A 22,877-nucleotide genomic window follows, 5' to 3' on the forward strand; every position below is an offset into this window, starting at 1 on the left:
AAATAATGGGATTTAACAGAATAGATGGGAGGAGCCAGCGAGGAGGAAGTGAGAATGAGGTGCTTAAGTACTGGGAGGTGAATGTTGAATTAAAGACCTGGACTGATGAGTTAACGGGTTGCAGGTGTGGGGAGAGAACAGAATGCAGGCTGAAGAGAGGAAGAGGAAGTGCTGAAATATTTCTTGCGTCTCAAGACACAATAAATATACATAACTAGAATAACTAAGAAGGAACTGAAGTAAAAAGAGAAATAAGGCAGAAGTAGAAGAATTAAGGAGCACAAATAATAACGAAACCCCTAACAAATTCAAACAACCTGAGATGCTGACATAAAGCCATTATAGGTTGAAAAAAAGTTCATTCCCACTAAAAAATTCAGACATTTTCTTAAAAAAAAAAAAACATGGACATTTCCCAGTTTCAAAAGTTGAAAATTTTCGACTTTTGAAATTAAAAAAATGACCATCCTTTTTTTCTCGAATTTGTGGGTAACTAATGACTGTATTCTGGCCAAAAATAACCCTGTTGAAGGAATCTTTGAGTAAAAGATTCATCCCACAAAAAGAGAATCTATAATCACACTGCCCTCATCTATCTCTGATGTTTTCTCCTGAGAGAGAAGAAAAGCAGCGCTATGCATGTTAGCTATGTGTGCTAGTTGAGTCAACATTTACCTAGCAGAATGATGCAAAAACCTTTCTGATCATCCGAGCTCTGGGCCTTTTGAAACATGTTACCTTGTTTTACATCTTTGTAATTTTGGTTGTATCTGTTAAACTCTGTTCAGCTCCATAAAACTTATCTCAATATTTTCTGTTTAGAACAGATCAGCAGAGCGTGACATCTTCTCTTCATCATTCTTCAAACAGTGCTGTTGCTTTCAACATTAAGACAGATGACAGTGAGTCCATGTGTGCAGACGGAATTGCTTGGATCTGGTGACAGGAAGTGGAAAACAATATGACAGATAGCCATGAGGAGTTTGTTTTCTCCAACTGCATGTGCACTTATTGCTTTTTTGGGTTTTTTTGCTACATCATTAAGAAATGCAAAGAGGGGCGGTGAGGAGTCAGAAATGCAAGAGGCAGCTTTGCTACGCTAACAGGTCCTGTGGCGTAAACATGTCGGAGCTGCAGCGTGTCAGAAGACAGGAGATGGACTGACTGGAAGTACTGGGAGTCAGCAGTGTGATCTCACATGGACAGCTTTTAACTGTCTGATTTCACATAAACATTTTAGCCAAGTAAGGCTAGTGCTATTTTAATTTTCCATATTTATATCTAGCTATTACCTAAATGCTAGAATTTTTACATAACCGTCAGACACAGGGTTCTTGTTTGTCAGAGAAATCAGACAAACAAGATTTAGACTGAAACTACAGATGTGTGATACTGCAAATTGTGGTATCAATTGTCTGTTACTAACCAATAGTAAGTCCCGCCCACTCCTCACAACTTCTTTGGACTCACTACGGCCCAGTTCTCTGTCTAACAGGTCCGGAAAACCCCCAGAAACTCGAGTCTTACCCTAGAGATAGTTTGTGGAGAGTTATCTGTTTAAACTGGGGTCGGAAAGGACTCGTCTAGCTCTGACTACCTTCGATCCAGAAGTTATGACCTTTTACAGTTGAGGAGCAATCCGCTGAGTAGCCCTCACAGCGACATAACCCCTACAACCACTCCTGTTAACGGTAGCTCCTTTCCTAAAATAACGGCACTTGTTAACGGCTAGATTAAATTTAGTGACTTAGATTTAAGTCCCAAGGTCATTATTTTAGTTTTGGCTAAAAGCAACCTATAAAACATTCCTACTTTTTCCTCCCAGAATCAAACTTCATAGCTATTTCACAACCATCAAAGAACTTTAAGGTGACTCATTAATTGAATGTCCACAACATCTTTTAGATTTTCTTAAATGCTAATTATTTTATTAGTAAGGCAATTTTGCAAGGGTCAGTACAGCTTAATTCAGTAGCAGAAATAATCAAATAAGTAAAATCAATAATCTAGCCTATCTTTCCCTAATGCTGACACTGAGAACTAAAAAAGGGAAACTTTGAGAGAGACGGACAGAGTTTGGCATTTTGAACCCCAGAACTGGCCTGATGAAGAAGAAGGTGTTGCAGCAGCAGGAGGTTCCCAGTACAGGAAGAGTACTGACTTAGAGCAGCAGGTCTCGGGCCTCAGGGTAACTTCCTCATGCGCGTAGCGGTCCTCAGCTTCTTGTCTTGCAGCTCTGTAGCTCCCTTCTCCTCGTCTCACGATCTTTCTGGTCCCACGGAAGGAACATACCAGTTCTTCCTCTTTGCCTTTGTTCTTTGCCTTTGTCTTTATCTTCATCTTTGCCTTGGTCTTTGTCTTTGGGGGTCTAAACCCAGCTGTTGAGAGAAGTGCGATTTGAAGCCACATGTTGCGGGGCTAACGGGTTGGTCCCCATGTGCAGAACAGTCTTCGGTTCTGTGGCCCCGGCTCTTCTTCAGCTGCAGAGTTCTTTGTCCATCTCCGTCTTGGCTCGAAGCTGCCTGAAGGATCCAACCAACGATTCCTCTTTTGCACCCACCTTATAAAGGGTTTATCCACCTTTTGGTGCGTTTACATTGGCTAGCTTTGTTGCTGTGCCTGTCTCATTGGCTGACTGCTTGGACAGATGATCTCATATCCATCACCTTGGAGACCTCATGACCTGATGTCTGTTCTAATGTCCCCGAGTTGCTCAACAGTCCTCCTACCTCTGTTTCCTGCCCAACCTTTTCTTAGGCAAGTTGAAGTTTAGCAATAAGGCCTTGGTCACCTCCGCTCTCCCATCAGTTCCTCTTTTCCCTTGACCTTTCACCTACCATCTACCTCCAACACAACATCAGTGACCTTTAATTACAGTTACAACATTTTACACCTTTTCAAGTTCAATGTCAAAATCACATTTATAACCTTTTAGTTTCTCTGATTTAACATTCATTTATAATGTTATAATAACCATAACTTATTAGTTACTCTTATTATAATCATAAGGTGAGTTATTACAGACATTTCTGAAAAGAAACCAATAATAATCCATTATTGTAATTATCTGATACCAAATTACAGTTACTTGTTTCACCTTTAAGTACTTCCACAAGTGTAAGAGTAAGTGTAAATATTCTTATAATCAAATCAACATCAACCACTGGTTAAACCAATATTAATTATTGGCCTAATTATAAGTCATTATTTTAAGTATTTTACTCTGGGTTTTATCCAATCTCTCAAAATGTTTAGATTTTATTCTTTAAAAACCTTTAATGCTTTAAAATAAGGAATGGTCTGAACTATTTTTAGACTGATGCAAGAAAGAAACTTCCTCTTTATTAAGGAAATGAGCTCTTCCTGTTTCATGACTCTCTTTCTGCCTGACTTTGATTTTTTATGATTAAATAGAAAAAAGTAGAATTAAAGCAAAGTTTGCAGGACACAATAACAACACACACAACCAGATTAATTTTATTACAGTCTGACTCTATTGTTGGGTCTTGATGTCACCTATGTCATTAATTTTAAGGTAATTTTATTTATTATTACTATTAAACTAAAATCTCCAGCATGGGGAAGTGGGATGAGCTCGACTTTTCTCGACACAATCCAATACCAAGTAAATATCGATACTGATACTTTTTTATTATTTAGGTTTGATATATCATCATACTTCCGACATTCAGATGTTTTTATGCTTTTTTCCTTTGAATTATTTTTTTAAAAGCTTTGTCAAAATGTGGACAAAGTTTAACCTCACCACTGTTACCACTTTAGAAGAATTTGTTGTACATTTTCACAACTTTATTAAAATAACATTATAAACAAATGAGAGATTTTGTGTACACAAAGCAAATTCAAATTGTTAGAGCCTGGAGTAAACACACAGATTTCACTCACTAGATGTCAGGTGGAAAATCTTGCAAAATCTCTGCAGACCGAACAGGAGTTCAGAATTTGCAAACATGGCCAACAAGAAAGAAGCAATGCAGATGATTTGTGGATTATAAAGAACAAGACAAAAAGCCATCTCCTTTCTGGTGCTGACTGGTATATGTTTTGTTGTCTGTATTTTGGATCCCGCTCCTATTTTTTTCACCTTGTATTCTGATTGGCTACCATCACATTCAACAGGTCATTTGCCCTGTGATAATAAGCCAAGACAATCCGACATGTTGATTGTTTTGGGTAAAAAACTGGCATACTTTTCTTGCTGTATCAACCCAGCTTTAGCCTCAAATGAAGACCACTTAAACACCACAACCTACCTGAGTTGAGTTGTCTATGTCTATACTTTAAGAGCACAGTCTACCCATTTTCTGATGGAAGATTCAATCAGGATAATGATTTAAATGATCTCAAACTGGTTTCTTGAACCTGACATTAAGTCCTTTGTTCTCCAGTGTCCTCCTCAGTCACCATTATCTCAACCCAATGAAGCCCCATTAGGAAACGGTTGAAAGGGAATCATGCAACTGTAGCCAACAAATCTGCTGCAGATGTGTGATGCTATTATGTCAATGTCGACCAAAATCTCTGAGGAACCTTGATGAATCTGCCACAAAGACTGAAGGCAAATCTGAGAGCAAAATGGTGTGCAACCCTACAACAAACTGGCTGTGCGTGGATTTGAGATAAGCCTCATGAAGTCAGATGTTGCACATTCAATTCTTCTTCATACTTTTCGCAGATGATCTATAATCATGTCACCCTGGTAAAACAAACAGCATCAAAATCTGTTTAGTAATCTTACTAAACCTGTAATCAATGTGTATACGTTTTTCAGGCAAATGCACACACAAAAAGCTAATAAAAAGTGCTACCTGCTTTAGATCATTTGCAAATGACAGACGTTCTGTAAAGCAGTTCTTAGTTGCCAAGAGCAACAAACAAAAGCCTATGAAGTCAATTTGTAATTTATGAAGCATTACAATAAGTGATTAAAGTGGATTTGCTCGCAGGCATTTCAGTGAGCCGTAAAGTAGCAGGTGGACCATGTAGCTTTTCTTGCTGCCATCCATATGCTTTCTGCAGATCCCTAATATAACAACCACTCCTGTGTGTCCAATAAAATCACTTTGTGATCTTTTAAGAAAGTAGCCGCACCTTGCCAACAGCTAAAAAAGTTATGCTGTTAAATTTAGTCCAGTCCCTCATTTATCCAGTTATTAAATCTACGAGTGCAAGCACTCTTCCTGTAGACATGGTACTAAAAAAGCAGAAAAAGAATGTGAGATGATTAAAGCAGAGATGATTTTCTTCTCTCCCCGTAGCAGTAAGTACCAGCCCATTAAACATTATGGTTTATAATACCACACACAAAGGCTTTAGAAATCACTAGCTGTCAAGTAATCAATATTCAAAACAATAAACATTTCCACTTTGCACAATGTGCCTCCTGCCCTGGAGTTCAGCAGCCGTTAATCTTTAACTCAAACCGCCTCTGGGATCAGCTGTCACTGCCACGTTCAGGCGTTCACTGTGCAAAATGCAGCAACAAAGCACATCTTCTCCTGCAGAGATAAAGAAAAATGCACAAAACAGAATAAGGATGACCTTGATGGAGATTTGAATATGGAAAAAGGCTTTGAGGGGGACAAGCTGGGCTTTTGTTGCTCCAAGACTACAGTTTGCCGAGCTGTGAACATTTCCTTTGGAGAACAAACAGCAGCAGACTCCGCACGGCTGCTTAATTATGGAACTTTTCTAAATAAGAGATGTGACTGCAAAGGGTTTGAAGAAATGCAAATTATGTGGAAAAATAGCTACATTTCAGGTGCTGTACGAATAGAAACACTTTTAATTAAATGAAAAACTTATTTTCTTCATTCTCAGGTACTACATTTGTTTTTCTGGTTTTGGTCAGGCAGGATTACCAATTTTGCTTCATAAAAGATTCTCAGATTTTTTGGGGGAAATTTTTTAATATCTTCAAATCAGAAAATTCCTGTTTTTATGACTTGAACTTTATTGATTTTCCATTAAGAAAAATTATACTTAACTTAAATCTTTGTGGACACTCTGTAACAAATGCCCAAAGAGTTACAAAAGATTACATAAGGAAACAAAAAGAGAAAAAATTTACACATACAAAACGATGATGCCCAATAGCCCAGATGTATTTATCAGTGTTGTGGTCAAGACCACCTAACCCGAGACCAAGACAAGACCAAGACCAGAGCGTATCGAGACCAAGACAAGACCAAGACTTTTAGAGTCAGAGACCAAGACCAGCCTGCGCTAAATGACATGATAAAATGTGAAATATGATCAAAATTGCTTCTCAAATTGATCTGAAAGATCCATATTCCCATACAAACACCTAGATATTAAAAGCTTAATAAATTTTACCAATATTAAAATGAAGTGCTTCTATCTTTGTGCTACAATCCACGGTGGTCTCGTGCCATCCCTAAAAAGATAACACCCTGGGTGTTTGCCCATATTGCTCATGTCAGAAACCATCACTATCTGCACCATTAAACATAGCAATTGAGGCAATGCCTGGACAGTAAATAACGCTGAACAATGAACACTGACCAAGGAGCAACAAAGAAGTAACCATGCACAAGGAGCTCACCGTGACTGTTTTCACCCTCTCTCCCGCTACATGAAGCCAGGTAGTCTGACACCATGGCACACATTACAGCTATTACAGCTGCCACTTTGAATGAAAACAATCATAGAGCAATGCGCATGCTCTGCGTGCTCTTTCGTTCTTGTGTTTTATTTATTTGTTAATTAAAAAAATATCAATGCACAAATGTATTATACATAAATTATTATTATTATTATTATTATTATTATTATAAATGTATTATTATGTATTATTATTATTATGTATTATTTATAATGTATTATTATAAATGTATGTATGTATTATTATAAATGTATGTATTAAATAAAATAATGATAGCTACTGCAGTGTACGCAAAGCATTACAAGAACAAAGAACGGCTCTCAGTGACACTCAAGTCCTATTTTCTAAGTAAAGAGCCCTTCAGAAGAATTGGTGCTGTTCCTGAATGTTACATCACTATATTGCAGACTTTTGGACACAGCGTTGTGCCATATATGCGACAAGTCAGTCAACACCTCCTCACAATAATTCAGCGCAGTGAGTGACAACTGTTTTTCATCACAAATGCTTATGTGTCTCTGTACAGGTAGCTTTGCCATCATCACGTCAACGGAGCTTACCTTTCTTTGAGATACTTTTCTAAGTGACGAAAGAAGTTAGACGTTGTCCCCACCGTCTGTGAAAGCGAAGCGCTGCTGAGTTAGCTGTCGCCATCGGATTTCTTATGATTTATGCAACGCTATTCTATTACTGACAATTAGACAGACATCTTCTGCTGCTCAGAGAAAACCTCTGCGCATGTCTTGGAGCTCCGAGTGCGAGTGAAAGGTGTGGAGGAGGAGGGGGAGAAACACGGTATTGCTTGGATTTTAATCGGTGCGTTTTGCATCCACTGAAAACAAAGATGTTATCAAATAAACTGGTCAGTGTTCTGTATGATTAGTGATATTTTCACAGTTGCAGTCTTGACTGGTCTTGAAATAAAATGCCGAGTCCTCAGCGCCCGAGACTCCCCCTTTTTACACTAGTGGTTTGTCCCAACCAAACACCCACTTTGCTGCTGGTTTGTTTGCAACCGGCTTCTGAATCGAATTCTCCTCTGAGTAGTTTTATGGTAAGTTTTTCAATATTACTTTGATCTTAAAGGTGTTTATTGAAAAAGAAGGGCATTGTTTTGTGCCCATAGTAATCCTGGTTATTTTGGGGCAAAACAGATATTTTTAATAATTGAGGTCATGTCTCCATCCATCCATCCATCCATTTTCCTGCACCCTTGTCCCTCAGTGGGGTGAGGTCATGTCTCATTTTGTATTATTTTCATCCTGCCCACAACTCCAGGCCTAAGTATGAAATTCTGCGAGATTTTATGAGATTTGAGTTTTTAAAATAGGGCGGGGCCTGTTGTTTGGTCTGAGAGAGCATGTGGTGGACAAGGAAGTGTAAGGCTGGCTGCTCCACGTGGGCTTTAAATTGTTGTGATAGTAATCACTTGTTTTTAATTTTTTATTATGATGAGCTTAGGGATGTGCTTAGATGTGTCACTGTTCCAGAACAACTGAGTTAGATGATTGCATGATAGTCTGCAGCCATCAAGAAGTGCAGAAGGTTGTTAATCATCCACAGATTAAATCCAGGTGAGGCAGAAGGGAAACACTTAAAACATGTCAGTCTGTTGATTCTTGGATTGGTAACTGGTTAAACTGAACTGGTCTATTATTACTTGTGTGGGATCTTTTATCAGCACGTGGACATTTTGTAATGAATTTAATAAACTTATTTGGAAATATTTGTAGTTGATTGAAGATTAAACCAGCTATTTGATGGAAGTTTATTGTGTATAAATCATAATTTTCCCAACTACAGTATAAATTACCTTTTGCTCTATTTGTTTCTGGTGTGTTAAATAAACCCTGATCCTAACTTAATTTTATCGTGAGGTTTTCTGATAAACAGCCTTTATTTTAAATATTGATTCCCTCATTTTAACATGAATGCAGCATCATAAATCCTACACTAGACTGCAGCTTCATAGGTAAATGTAGTTGTATATGTAAATATTAATGAAAGATTAAGATAAAAATTAACTTAACAGGGAGTGTACATGGGGAACTATATGGTTTGTATTTGTTCTCAGACCTGTAACCAGTACACTGTTTAATCTTTCAAAAACATTTGAAAAGTTCTGAAAGTCAATCAGCTTTCTAACCGGCACCTTTCTGACTTTTATTTTTGTGTTTTTCAGCCGTTGCTCTGCAGTTTGACCAAAAGCTGACTCTTGAGGACTGCAGTAAAACTCTCAAGAAGTGGCTTCATTACACGCCAGAATGAGAGGAAGACATCACAAGGAATCAAAGTGACGCCAACCAGACTGAATGGGGTTATCACAACTTGTACTGTTTCCCTGGTTCATACAGTACAAAGCTTAACCTCATGGACTCTGTTCTTCTGTGGACAATAGACTGTTGTTCTGAAGATCTGTCCCTCTTTTCTTAAATAAAATGTTATATCAAACCTATGTTGTCATTTTTAAACTTTTGTACACAGTTTACCCATGATCTGCCAATAATATAGTGTTTAACTCCAGTGAAGAAACTTTTAGTGGTATGTTTTGTACACCTATCAGACCTAAAAATGAACATAAATCCTTAGCTTTCATTCAATATAAAATCAACCCAAATGTGCATGTAGATCCACATTCAGATGAAGGTTCAATCATTGATTCCTAACTGATTCAATGTAAAATCAAGAGAAATGTGTCCAGATTCACGTTCAGATGGTTGAATCAACATTGATTCCTAACTGATTCAATGTAGAATCAACACAAATATGCATGCAGATCCACAGTCAAATGAGTGTTGAATCAACATTGATTCAATGTTAAACAGAAATATGTGTGCAGAACCACATTCAGATGAAGGTTGAATCAATGTTGATTCCTAACTGATTCAATGCAATATCAACACAAATATGCATGTAAATTGACATACAAATGATGGTTGAATCAACATTGATATAATGTCAGTTATGGTTGAAACCCTAACGTTGATTCAACATGCAATTCACCGACCACTTTCAATGTTTCAATGTCAGCGTTCAACGTTGATTCAATGTTGTTTCAATCATTCTGTGCTATTTGGGTATATTTCTTTTGTGCTAGCTTTCCACCACCTGTGTGTATTTCCCCTAATTAAGAACGGTCATCCAACAACTCAGTTACATAAGCTCTGAAAATTCTTCCTCTGCCTCTAAATCATGTCTTTGGCTTAAGGGAAAGGGAAAGGGAAAAGCAATGCTGAAAGAGTGAATAAAAAGATCTAAACAAATCATGAGCACTGTGAGAATACTGCACCGGCTTCACAGCTTCCTTTTAGTGCCAAGATAAAAGGCTGTTTTTGCAGTTTAAGTCACTTGGTCTGCCCCAGTTTAAAATATAAAATTTTTACATTGAACAAACCTGAACCAGGTGATTGTACACAATGCCGAGAATCTTTAAGATGCAGCGTAACAAGGCAGTATCATGTAAAATCTTTTTTTAAGCTTTACATCATGATATAAGGTCATAAAAGGTCTGATTTATGAGTGTATGACAAAAGTGTAAAGATGTTTATTTTGTAGGCTTGTCATGCCTCCCCCCACAAGATGTTGCCCTGGACGGTTGCCCGTTATCCATATCAGAAACCCCCACTGGTTGTTAGTTTCTCTTTCTAACTGTGTATGAACATTTGACAGATTATACAGAATTAACTTTGCTCACAGTCTTAGGAAGTTAATAATATATACATATTTATTAATGACTAAAACTTTTGTTTTAGTTCATTTTGAATGATGTTTAACATTTTATCAAAGAAGAAGGGATACAGCTTTGGGATGTGCTGGCAGCAAACATTTTCAACTTTGGTGGGCAACAACCACAGAGACACCTGAGAGAATAAATATGTATTTATAAATCAGTGATTTCATTGTAAAATGTGTTCTAAAAACAGTGAATCCTCAAAGAGACTGAAGGTCCATTTGAAACAGAACAACTGAAGGTGACATAGTTATTTGATATTGGTGTAGAGTTGAACTGTATGCATGGCAAACACATTATACTGGGCTTTTAAGATTTAAGAAACATTCACTTTATTTGGAAAAACATACAAAAAATAATTTTTATGCTTTTTTGGCAATAGATCCATAGAATGAGAAAAGAATGTAAACTGGGCTGAATTCAACACTGATTACAGTTTTTTTTATTTTGTATATCTTGATTTTTAATGTCTCATTCTTATAATGCTTGTCTTATTTGTGGGACTGCTATTGAATTTTATTTAAATGAGGTCAGGTTTATAACAGTGGCCATTGTCTTCTATTGGCATAAATATGAATGGTTGCTCTTTTGTTTACTGTTTAATGTCAGTAGGATAAATGTGCTTTAAATGGTGGGAAGCTCATCTGACTTTGACCTCTGACCTTTCTCAGTTAACATGGTGCTGGTCCACAACCTCTGGGGAATGCTCTGGACTTGAGATGACTCTGTGACACATTCATGTAGACACACAGACATGAGAAGAAAAATCAATATCATGTAGTCAGCAATATAAAATATTTGGTCAAAGTTAAGAGCCAACGTAGTTCATATTTTTTGTAAAATATAAAACTAAAATAACCCTTCATGTATTCAGCAGCAGACACTCAGCCTGCCATGGTTGGACAGAGTAAAGGTTTCCTTCCAGCAGCTGCGTCTCCCATTGCTATCTAAGCTGGAAAAGCTTCTCTGAGTCTAGGGTTTGGTACCAGTGCTGACATAGCCTGATCCACAGCTGCACACCGTGTGTTGCCCCGAAAACAAATATCGCACAGGAACTTTTTATCCTGGTTCACCACAGTGCCTCTTCCTTTGCTTTCAAAATGAACCTGAAGAATCTCTTTGCACAGCTCACATCTGTTTGGCAATTTTTCTTGACTTGATGATCACATAATGGTAAATTTTTTTATCCTTTTGACACATTCCCCCTCCAAAAATAAGCAAGCTTTGATTCATCTCTTTTGCAGCAATAAACTGCTTTAAGCCCTGCCTCACATTCAGATGCATGGTCTGCTTTGAGACTTGGTTCTTTTCTTTTTTCTTCTATACTTGTAACTTTCTTTACTGTGTTAGGGTGCTTTGGTTATCCTGCTTTTTATGTTTGACAGTATTGTTCAAAGAGCATTTATCATCATATCTTAAAGCCAAAGAAACTAAATATCTTAACGGTACAAAACATAAATAAACGATGAACCCTTCCATTGTTTTTCAAATTGGGTCAGTAGCAGCGCCGACTGGAAATCTCTTACAGTAACTTTTTTTTAATACTCTACAATATGTTAAATGTATTTGTCAGTGCTTATGATCAATACAGAAAATATAGAGTGATTACTCTCACATCAGACATAATCTATGCAAGAAATGTGGTTGAGCTTCCTGGAAGTAAACAGGTGTAGAAGTATCACCAACAACAAGCAGACCCAAACACTTTCTTGCCTGGGATGTAAACAAAGATCTTGGATTCAACGGAAAGAAAAGGGCACAAAACATAGAAATAGACAAGCTTTACACATTTCCCAGAGAGAAAAGTGGATTCTTTCACAGCTGTGTTTTCTTGTAATACATTCTACATCAGGACAAATTTCCATTGATCTCTGCAACCTTCCTACTGCATGCTTATGAGATAATTAGCCACAGCATGGCATGTCTGAGCTTAATCACTGAGTGTTTGACTGCAATTGCTGTCTGACGGTATATGAGTATTTTAACTTCCTTCCATTAATACACGTTCTAAGTAACCTAACTTCAGAGCCAGTCTGAGAGGCATGACAGACGATGTCCTTAGAATAATGTTTTTACAGCAACATTACTATAGAGAAGACCTCATTAAAAGCCTATAGCGTACACTGATTATGTGTAAAAAAGTGAGACTTAATATAAAGAAGACTACTCAGTCAACACAGTTGAGTATGTTGATGCAAATCATAGTAACAATGCTGGTCAGAACTTTTGTCTTGTCATAAGGAGTGTTATTATTCTTCAACAGCTTTTCTTTTCTTGTTTTCTGTTCTGACTTCTGTCAGTTGGTAAGTTTTGGTTTTGAGTCACTGCACCTTTAAAGTATCACTCACACGATAAAACCACTTACATGATTTAAAAAGATGAACTACTGTGCTTTCTGTGTAAACAAAAGCTTTTAATAGTAAATATTTTTTACAGACTGCTATAAAGTCCCCAGCATTGCAGAGTGTCGCTGTTTTGTCTGTAGTAATGGGGTCAAATGCTGGTGCCATCTTGACGTTATCTCTAAGCAGCTTCTTCTTCTTCGTCGCTCCATCTGGCTTCATTCTCCAAAACTACAGACATCCAACATCCGCTTCTGTGTATTTATGCTTTGACTTACCCTCATTACATCACAAGATGATGCCCGCGTGTGACTCTTTGAGTGGAACCAACAATGAGTATGCATAAAATAAGTTATTTTAGTTGTTTTATATCAACTAAAATAAACTTTTGTTGGTAAAGTTTATTTTAGTTGGTATAAACTAATGTGTATGTTAAGTGTATAACATAACATACACTTATGCTATAGTGTATTGGAGGAGGTTATTTTGAGTTACAAAACAATGGCAATGCTAATCGGATGCTAACCACTACCATGAGGCTAGTTAGGATTCTAAGGCTAATTTGTTCATTGTTAAGCTTCATTTTAGTTGCACTGGTAAATGTGCATTCGCCAATAGAGTTTATGTAATGCTTTTTTCTTGTGAGTGCATTCATAGGATGATTATGTGTGTTTACTGGAATGTAAAGACTGTTGAGCATAGTTCATGTACCTGAAACATTAATGTAAGTTTCTTTGTGTTGCAGTTTTACAAAAAGAATAATAACCGAGAAGATTCAGCAAAGCAGCTTCAGTCATATCTACTTTCTGGATCTCTCATTTTGTTGTCTATCAGCAGGAACCAGGACACAACATGTTTTCATGCCTAAGGCTTGCTTCTTTTTTTGTACAATATAGCAAACTACACCCTAAGCAAATTGCAAAGAAAAGGTCAGAAAAACATTTTACATATTCCTCTTCTCAGGACAACTTAAAAAGCAGTTATCAAATGTTGGAGTCAGAAAAACTTGCAAACATGAAACATTAATGAGTCACTATTGACATTTCTATTGTGTGTTAGGGCAAATGACCAATCTTAAAACACTTTTCTGAAGGAATCATTGTCCTTCCTTCTAAAACCAAAACATCCCAGATAGCACATGATGTTAAATCAACGTTGAAAAATAGTTAGAATCGTTGATTTTGGTTGAAGTCGACAAATAACGGTGGATCAACCATCAAACAACCATCCACCTCTAGCCAAGTAACTAACGTTGAAACTGTGTCATTGAATCAATGTTGTTTTGTGGTTGAAATCTAATGACTGATTGACATCTCATCAATGTTGAATCAATGTCAGCTGTTTTGCCGCACCCCTTCCCCTCCTCCTCATCCGAGCTCTGGGTCAGAGCATTTTATTACTGAGCGGGGTTATCATGTTTTAAATTAAGCACTGCAGAAGATAGTCAGTGCTGATTCCTTTCTGTACATTTTCTTGTTCATAACAATTCTCACTGACTGCGTGGGATATATTGACACAAAAACATCCACAACTTACTACAAGGAGTGGAGCGGTTCACCCCCACCATTTACATGAGTGGGATGGTCCAACCAGCTGCTTCGCTGTTGGCTTGTTGGCAAAAGATGTTAATTCAAAGTTGAATTATTATCACAAAGGTTGCATGTATGGTTGAGGTCAACAACTAACAGGGGATCAACTATAAAACACTCTAAAAGGAAAATAGTTGAACCAACTTAATCGAATTGCTTCTGTAGGTAACAAGCAATTCAATTAAGTTTATCCAACTGAATTTATTAAATTTATCCAACTTAATTTATTAAGTTTAACCAATTTAATATAATCATCCAACTCAATTTGTTAATTTATTTTTAACAAATGTATTAAGTATGTTTAAGATAACAGATTTAAGTCAGTCTTACTCAAATCATTTAGTTTACTTCAAAAATGGTAAATAAACTTACATAGCACTTTTCATGTCATTTTGACCACTGAAAGCACTTAACACTAGAGTCACATTCACACATTTATTTAATGCACAGATCAGTTGGGGTTAAGTGCCCAGGGGTCACATTGACATGTGGGAGGAGGGAGCTGGAATTGAACCGTCAACCTTCCAATCATAAGACAACCCACAGAGCCACGGTGGCTTAGTAGAGAACCTGTCCCTGGTTAGCTTTAGTCATTGTGTCAGATGAGGGATACAAACGTGGTATTGAACTTAATTATTTCAAGTGAAGTCAAAGTGAATCCAGTGTGTTTCAGCTCTGGTCCTCCAAGCCCTGCAAGTTTTAGGCATTTCCCTAATTCGGCACACATGATTTTAATTGATGTTTGATTAACGGGGTTTTGCTGAAATGAAAACACGCAGGTCAGTTTGCCTTGAGGACAAGGTTACATTCAATCAATGTAAGCTGTTTTTCACACCCCTTTCCCCCCACCACCCACTGGGCCCATTTACCCCTCAATCTCCTCCCCCTTTCCACTCTCCTCCCCTCCTCCTTGGGCTCCGGGTGAAATCATTTTAATTTTAGGTCAGGGTTTTAAATTTTCACATTTTATTTTGTTAAAGATTTTTTTGGCTCTAGTGGCCTTTATTTGATAGTTCATTGACAAGAAAGGGGGTAATGAGAAAAGGGGAAGACATGCAGCAAAGGTTGCCAAGGCCAGGAATCGAGCCTATCCTACACTAGACTACAGCTTGATAGGTAAATGTAGTTGTATACGTAAACATTAAGATAAATATTAATGAAAGATTAAGATAAAAATTTACAGGGAGTGTACATGGGGAACTATATGGTTTATATTTGTTCTCAGACCTGTAGCCAGTACACTGTTTAATCTTTCAATGACTTTCAGAACTTTTCAAATGTTTATCATCTCTCTAAGCGGCACCTTCCTCACTTTTATTTTTGTGTTTTTTAGCCGTTGCTCTGCAGTTTGACCAAAAGCTGACTCTTGAGGACTGCAGTAAAACTGTCAAGAAGTGGCTTCATTACACGCCAGAATGAGAGGAAGACATCACAAGGAATCAAAGTGACGCCAACCAGAGTCAAACTGGGGTTACCACAACTTGTACTGTTTCCCTGGTTCATACAGTACAAAGCTTAACCTCATGGACTCTGTTCTTCTGTGGACAATAGACTGTTATTCTGACAGTCAAAAAGGAGTCAAATATGTTTAAAGATCTGTCCCTCTTTTCTTAAATAAAATGTTATATCAAACCTATGTTGTCATTTTTAAACTTTTGTACAGTTTACCCATGATCTGCCAATAATGTAGTGTTTAACACCAATGAAGAAGCTTTTAGTGGTATGTTATGTAGACCTATCAATAAATATAAATGTACATAAATCCTTAGCTTTCATTCAATATGAAATCAACCCAAATCTGCATGTAGATCCACATTGAGATGAAAGTTGAATCAATATTGACTCGTAACTGATTCAATGTAAAATCAACAGAAATATGTGTCCAGATCCACGTTCAGATGAAGGTTGAATCAATGTTGATTCCTAACTGATTCAATGCAACATCAACACAAATATGCATGTAAATTGACATACAAATGATGGTTGAATCAACATTGATATAATGTCAGTTATGGTTGAAACCCTAACGTTGATTCAAGTCACCGACCACTTTCAATGTTTCAATGTCAGCGTTCAACGTTGATTCAATGTTTCTGGCTGACATTGATTCAATGTTGTTTCAATCATTCTGTGCTATCTTGGATCATTACCATATGTGCTTGACTGCCAATTGTAGATAGAAAAATAAGACTATTTTAAAAAGTCAATAGCAGGTTTTTTTATTTTTCAAATGTTCTTCTGCCAGGTTTACCGACAAAAGTTATCTGCAGCAACAACTCATTTTTTAATATTTTAGCTTTCTTTCTGATCACTACATGTGTAGAATTAGACTGAAGGGATTTGGGGCCTGATGACATGTGAAAAACTAACTATTGAAGCACTGATATAGTTTGAGTGACACAAATGTCTGCAAATGAAATAATGGTAGCTACATTGCAGCCAAACGGTAACAAAAACCCTCATTTTGTGTAGAAAATTGAGCTTCCAGTTCTTTCCAATCACTGTTTCATATAACCACTGATAATGTAGAGCAGGCTTCTGACAGTAACCAGAGAGCTTCTTCAGATCACTGAAAAGAGTTTGAATTACACCGAACAAACTCACTCAATTTAGCTCAATTGAATTCAAAAAACACTTTATCAAATGAAATGTTGTTGGAACTCATATCATCTATTTATTGTCATAAAGTTGTAGATGCCATAGACAGGGAGGATTTGTTATGCTAACATGCTAATAACCAGGCAGCAAAGATGTTTTTCCATGTTTTTAAGATGTCCTGGATGACACCATCAGTTATGGGCAAGCTCTGCTAATCCACCCCATTTGCTTTTGCCACTACCCTTTGAATCTTTATCTACCTGTATGGTTAGAAACCTGGGCAGAGAAACGTGGTTAGGGATCTTTGCTCATTATGGTGGAAGGAAGTGATTACTTGAACTTCCTTCTTCTCTCTCTGCATCCATTAAGCCTATTTTTCAAGTCCTCTGGGATTCAGGTCGTAGTTTGGTATTACCCCAGCTTTGTAGATGGTACCTCTCCGAACTACTGCCTCCCTGACAACTGTTTACTTGAATTCCTCCTCCTCAGTGTTGTTGCTCTCCTCTTTCAGTAGTTTCACAATTTTATGTATCAGTTTTTGAGTTTGGTCTTCCTTATGTACCAGAATCAATCTTCAACATCTACCGGCTGATTTCTCAACAGCTTTGTTCTTCCATGCATCCTGCATTCTTTCTCATCTTTTTTTATTCCTATTAATATTTGCTTCTTCTCATTTTCTCATGTAGAAAAGTTGCTATAAAATTTCAAGAATAGATGTGGTTTTGTGGATCGGTGCCCTTCTCAGCGGATAGGCTGCCACTTTCGGTTTTTCTTTTACATAAACCTGTGACATTTTCTTTCTCTCCTGAGCTTAAGTGTCCAAAGTTGGAAGTGGAAGATTTTAGGCAGAGAAATGGTAGCTCCAGCTCCCTCCCACCAGACCCCCAAAGCTCATAAGTCAGTCCAGAGTGCTTTTACTCCTGGCATAACTGTTGACATTGATAAATGGGTTTGCTTCACAGCCCCCCAAAACAACTATGACCAAACAAAGGGAAAAACTCTAGTTGTGGCCACTAAAAAAGTGCTAAAATACCACCCGACACCTTACTGCATTTCTAATTTATTTTTTGTACTTGTTTCCACTACAAATGCCACTGACAATCTTAAGCACCAGAAAATAGAAGGAATTACATTTTTATGTGATGAAATAATGCAATAAAGCTTCTATTAAGCACTTTTGTCTCTCACTTTACAGTATCTATTAGTTGAATCTCTTCTGTCTTTTCTCCCATTCTGCATTCTGCAGCCAATCACTGTTTTCCTTTTACTGGTTGTAAAGTCAAAATCAGACGCCTCAGGTTCGTCCCTGTTGAAACCTTCTCAGTTATAGACTGTGGAGTGAAACCCGTTGAGATCTAACTGCTTTTAGTTCAGATTATTGTATTAAAATGACATATTTCTGCTTCAAAAATACAATCTAAATTCACCACTACTAATTCAAATGTAATTTCAACCACAACGCTAAGAAAATAAGTGAAGGCGTTTTCACATTTCACAGCAGGCCTCCATCTTGTCTCTGACTCATGTCATGATGACAGCAAACTGACTCATATGTTGCTACAGTATTGTGAAAAATACTTTCTCCTTTAGTTCTCCTTTTATCTTTTTTGTCGCACCAAAATGTTTCATCAAGCAAATTTCAATATCAGACAAACAGAACCTCATCAAATAAAACTGATAACTTTGATTTCACTCACTATGGGCCTGATATTTGCTTCCCAAACCTAATAACTGGTTGTGTCACCTTGGCAACAACAACTGCCATCAAGCATTTCTGATAGCTTGTAATGAGTCTTTTATGTAATGAGTGGAATTTGTCTCACCTGTTTTTCAGAATTATTTCATTCTGACACACAGTTTAAGATCCTGCTACAGCACCTCATTATGATTTAAGACAGGGTTTTGACTAGGCCAGCGTTTTTGTTCAGTCATTCCTAGTTGAACTTGCAAGTGTGCTTCAGAACTGTGCTACTCATAATCGAAGTGTGCCAGGGTTAAAGGTCGTGAACCAATTGAACTACAGAGGATCAACTAAAACTGAAGTAATCAAACAATTACTTCACTGCAAACTTCACTGTTCATCCCCTGGACCAAAGGACGGGTTATTTACCACTGCAAGTACACGAGCGCAACCTGTACCACCAAGGAAAAGACAGCAGCATTACTGTCCCTGCTGTTTCCATAGAAACACATCTGAATCCAGCTGGCTGGACAACATCCTTCCATTCAAGTTTGTTTGTTATCCAGAAGGTCTGATTCTGCACCTGATTCTTTGGCAACAGTTACCTTGGAGACTGACCGCAGACTGGCAGCCAGACAACGATGAGCCGTTACTTACACTGGTTTCTTAGCTAAAGCTAGGCTAATGCTTGATGTATGTACATTCTGTGTGGAGATGAGATGCGCTGAATCAGGCTGACACAAACTTTTTAGCATTTATACTTGTCACTGCTTTAGCCAATATTCTCCGACACTCTAGAGGGCAGTGTAGGACGGATATTCAAGAATACAACGCTACGCAACATTTAAGAAGTAAAAACATAAAAATACATTTATGATATAGAGAAAAGATTGCGTACGCTACACAGCAAATTCAAAAGCGTTAAATGCTTTTGCACTTTGTGCACTTTGTGCAAAAGCAGAGTTAATTTTACTCTAATAGAGTCACATTCTGTTTATGTAAGTCTGCGGTGTATATTATTAGTAGTTAAAGTCCAGTGTTAAAACAAAGTGTTTCCTATCAAATCTAGAGGTGTTAAAATAGAATCAATAACTCTTTACGTCTTAACTCTGAACACCTACAGCGACTCTAACACTGAAGGAGTTAATTCACTGACTCCGCCCAGAATCACAGATTCCCACCTAAGCGAAGCGACAGCAGCAAAGTCATCTTTGGACTATTTACTTTCCACCTGTCTGAGTTATTTACTGCGCTTGGTAAGTCATTTTTTTCTGAGATGGTTTCTAACTATTATTTTGAGTTGAGCTCAACCTGTATGATAGACGTCACTTCGCCACACGGCTCGGTGTTAGCATATTTAGCTTAGCATGCCGAATGTTAGCGGAGTATAAATGTGGGGAAAAAATTGAGCTGGTGAACATTTAATCAAATTATTGGCTAACTTGAACAGATCCGTAATAATCTGGATTATGTTTTTTCATGATGTTGAACGTTTACATGCATATTGGTCAGATTTATCAACCTTTCTGATCGATTTTTTTTTTCTTTGAAAAAATGTAAGGCTTTTTCACATTGAGAGCATTATTCCCACTGTTGTCTTCAGTGGTGGAGAAAGTACTCAAAAAATTTACTTAAGTAAAAGTACAAATACACAGACAAAAATGTACTTAAGTAAAAGTCAAAGTACCACATTAACATTTTACTTAAGTAAAAGTAAAAAAGTACTGGCTTTTAAAAATACTTAAGTATTAAAAGTAAAAGTACTTGCTGAAAGAATTGCCTAATCACTAATATCATTAAGTGTACCGATCGTATTTAATTTTAATACATCAGAAATGTGCCATTTTAATGAACAATGCCACAGATAAAGCATGTTTTTATTGTTTACTCTGTAACATAGTTTAGATTTAGACATGTGATTCTATGCATCATAACTTCAGGGATGGAAACATCTTGTCTCTTGTCCTAACATAACATGAACCTCACTTTTTTTGCCAACCATTTATTTTGAAAGAAATCCATCTGGCAGAGGAGGACATGGGACCAAGGAGCCTCATAGCAGAGTTGTAGTCTAGACCACTGAACCCAAGACCAAATCAAAACCAGCACCCCATGCTACATGACAATAAAATTAAGTGCACCTATCAAAACTGCTTCTCAAATTGATCTGAAAGATTCACTTTCCCATAAAAACACCTAGATATTAAATACTTAGAGCTGAAATAAATTTAACCAGTGACAATTCAAACTCATCTTCATTCTGTTTTGCTTTCATCTCTGTGCCACAATACACAGAGGTCTCCTGCCATCCCTAAAGAAATAACACCCTGGGCGGTTGCCCATATTGCCAATGTCAGAAATTGCACCATTAAACATAGCAATTAACAACGCTCAACTATGAACACTGTCCAAGGCCCAATAAGCAAGAAGTAACCAAGCAGGAGGAGCACCGTGACTGTTCTCATCCTCCCTCCTGCTGCAACGTCTGCCACCATGACAGGTGACGAAAACAAAGAGCAATGAGCATGCTCTGTGTTCCTACGTTCTTGTTTTATTTATTCGCCAATTAAATATAAAGATATTTTAATGAAATAAAATAGCTACTGCAGTGTACGCAGAGCATTACAAGAACAAAGAACGGCTCTCACTGAGGCTTCAGTACTATAGGACTTGGTCAAGATCCGTCCAGAAGAATCGGATTGTCCATGAATGTCATATTACTATATTGCACTTTGGTCCCAGCGTTGTCCCATATCTGCGACACCTCAGTCAACACCTCCACACAGTAATTCAGCGCATGAGTGACAACTTTTTTCATCGCAGATGCAACATGTGTCTCAGTACAGCTAGCTTAGCTAGCATCACGTCCACAGATCTTACCTTTCTTTAAGCTTTCCTTCCAAGTGAAGCTAAAAGTTGGACGAAGTTCCACCGTCTGTGAAAGCGAAGCGCTGCTGATTTTACATGTCGCCACATCTTATGATTTATGCAGCTATTATATTACTGACGCTCAGAGGAAACCACTGCGCATGTCTGGAGCTCCGCGAGTAAAGGTGGAGCGGATGGGTGACAACAGACACTACGTCACGCTATTGGTTGGATTTTACGGCGCCACCTTAAATCCCTGAACTTCACGGAAAAAAAGAGCAACGCGACTTGGATGTAACGAGTAACGCGACAGTTTGTAGAAATGTAGTGAAGTAAAAAGTACAGATACGTACTGTAAAATGTAGTGGAGTAAAAGTAGAAAGTAGCCATTATTAAATCTACTTAAGTAAAGTACAGATATACGAAATTTGTACTTAAGTACAACGAAGTACTTGTACTTCGTTACTTCCCACCACTGGTTGTCTTGTATATGTTTTGCAGCATGTTTTAATCCTTTTATTGCCTTTTTGTATATATTAGAACCAGTTTGGTTGAGGATGAATCTCCAGTCGTCAGCCTAACCTCCCCCTCCTGATCCCTCCATGGATTCTTTGAAGATTCAAGCTCCAAAAATGATTATGTAAGTGTTAATATCTCTGAAACTCTACATTTCTGTAAGGGAGGCTTGTTGTTAGAATTGCAGTAAAATGTATTCCTTCGTTCCATTCCTCATTGTTATGTTTTTGTTTGTTATGATCCAGAGATCAACACTTTCTGTCCGACTCAGAGACTGAAGACTGTCTGATGCAGCAGAGGAGCTTGTTGGTGTCTCTGACCAAACATCACGAACAGAACAACAACCTGAAGACAGTCTGTTAGTGAGTGGACATCTCTCTGGTGGAGTCAGAGAGGAACTGTCTCTTATCAACAGAAACAGAAACTGGGTAAAAAATGTCTGGCAATCTGTTAAAAGAAAATGTACTCTATCATATTACATGAACTGCATGCATTGATACAGGCTTTACTTTCTCCACCTTGTACTTTGAACAATTTCATGCATATGGTATTGAAGAAAAATGTATTAAGTATACTGCATTTTGTATTGCACAGCTGATATGTTAGACCTTTTAATAAGCGATATGTGAATGAAAGTGACATGTGAAACATGCACATTATTCCATGTTGTAATATGTTTTGTAATTATGGTGCATGTTTTGAAATAAATGCATTTGAGAAAGTCATTGCATCTTTATTAAATGTTTATTTTCCTAAGAAGTACTATATTAAATAAACCACCTATTTAATATTAATTACAAATGACTCTTAAGAAGTTAAAGAAGTACTCTGTGAGAGTTAATATTAAGATCTAACACTGAATTAGTGTTAGTAAGTGTTAAATTATTAACTCCAGCAGATTTGATAT

At 37.3% G+C, this 22,877-nt stretch overlaps 1 long non-coding RNA gene across 1 annotated transcript; it reads left to right on the forward strand.

The window, feature by feature from the left end:
• The first annotated feature begins 21,379 nt into the window (after positions 1-21,379).
• On the forward strand, positions 21,380-22,695 carry LOC145555142 (uncharacterized). The gene is made up of 2 exons (XR_014091229.1): positions 21,380-22,094; positions 22,216-22,695. It is a non-coding gene; the product is annotated as an uncharacterized LOC145555142 (long non-coding RNA).
• Positions 22,696-22,877: the final 182 nt, after the last annotated feature.

The sequence above is a fragment of the Poecilia reticulata genome, chromosome 15 (assembly GCF_904066995.2).
Source record: "Poecilia reticulata chromosome 15, P_reticulata-male-v2, whole genome shotgun sequence".
In the NCBI taxonomy this organism is placed as follows: Eukaryota; Metazoa; Chordata; class Actinopteri; order Cyprinodontiformes; family Poeciliidae; genus Poecilia; species Poecilia reticulata.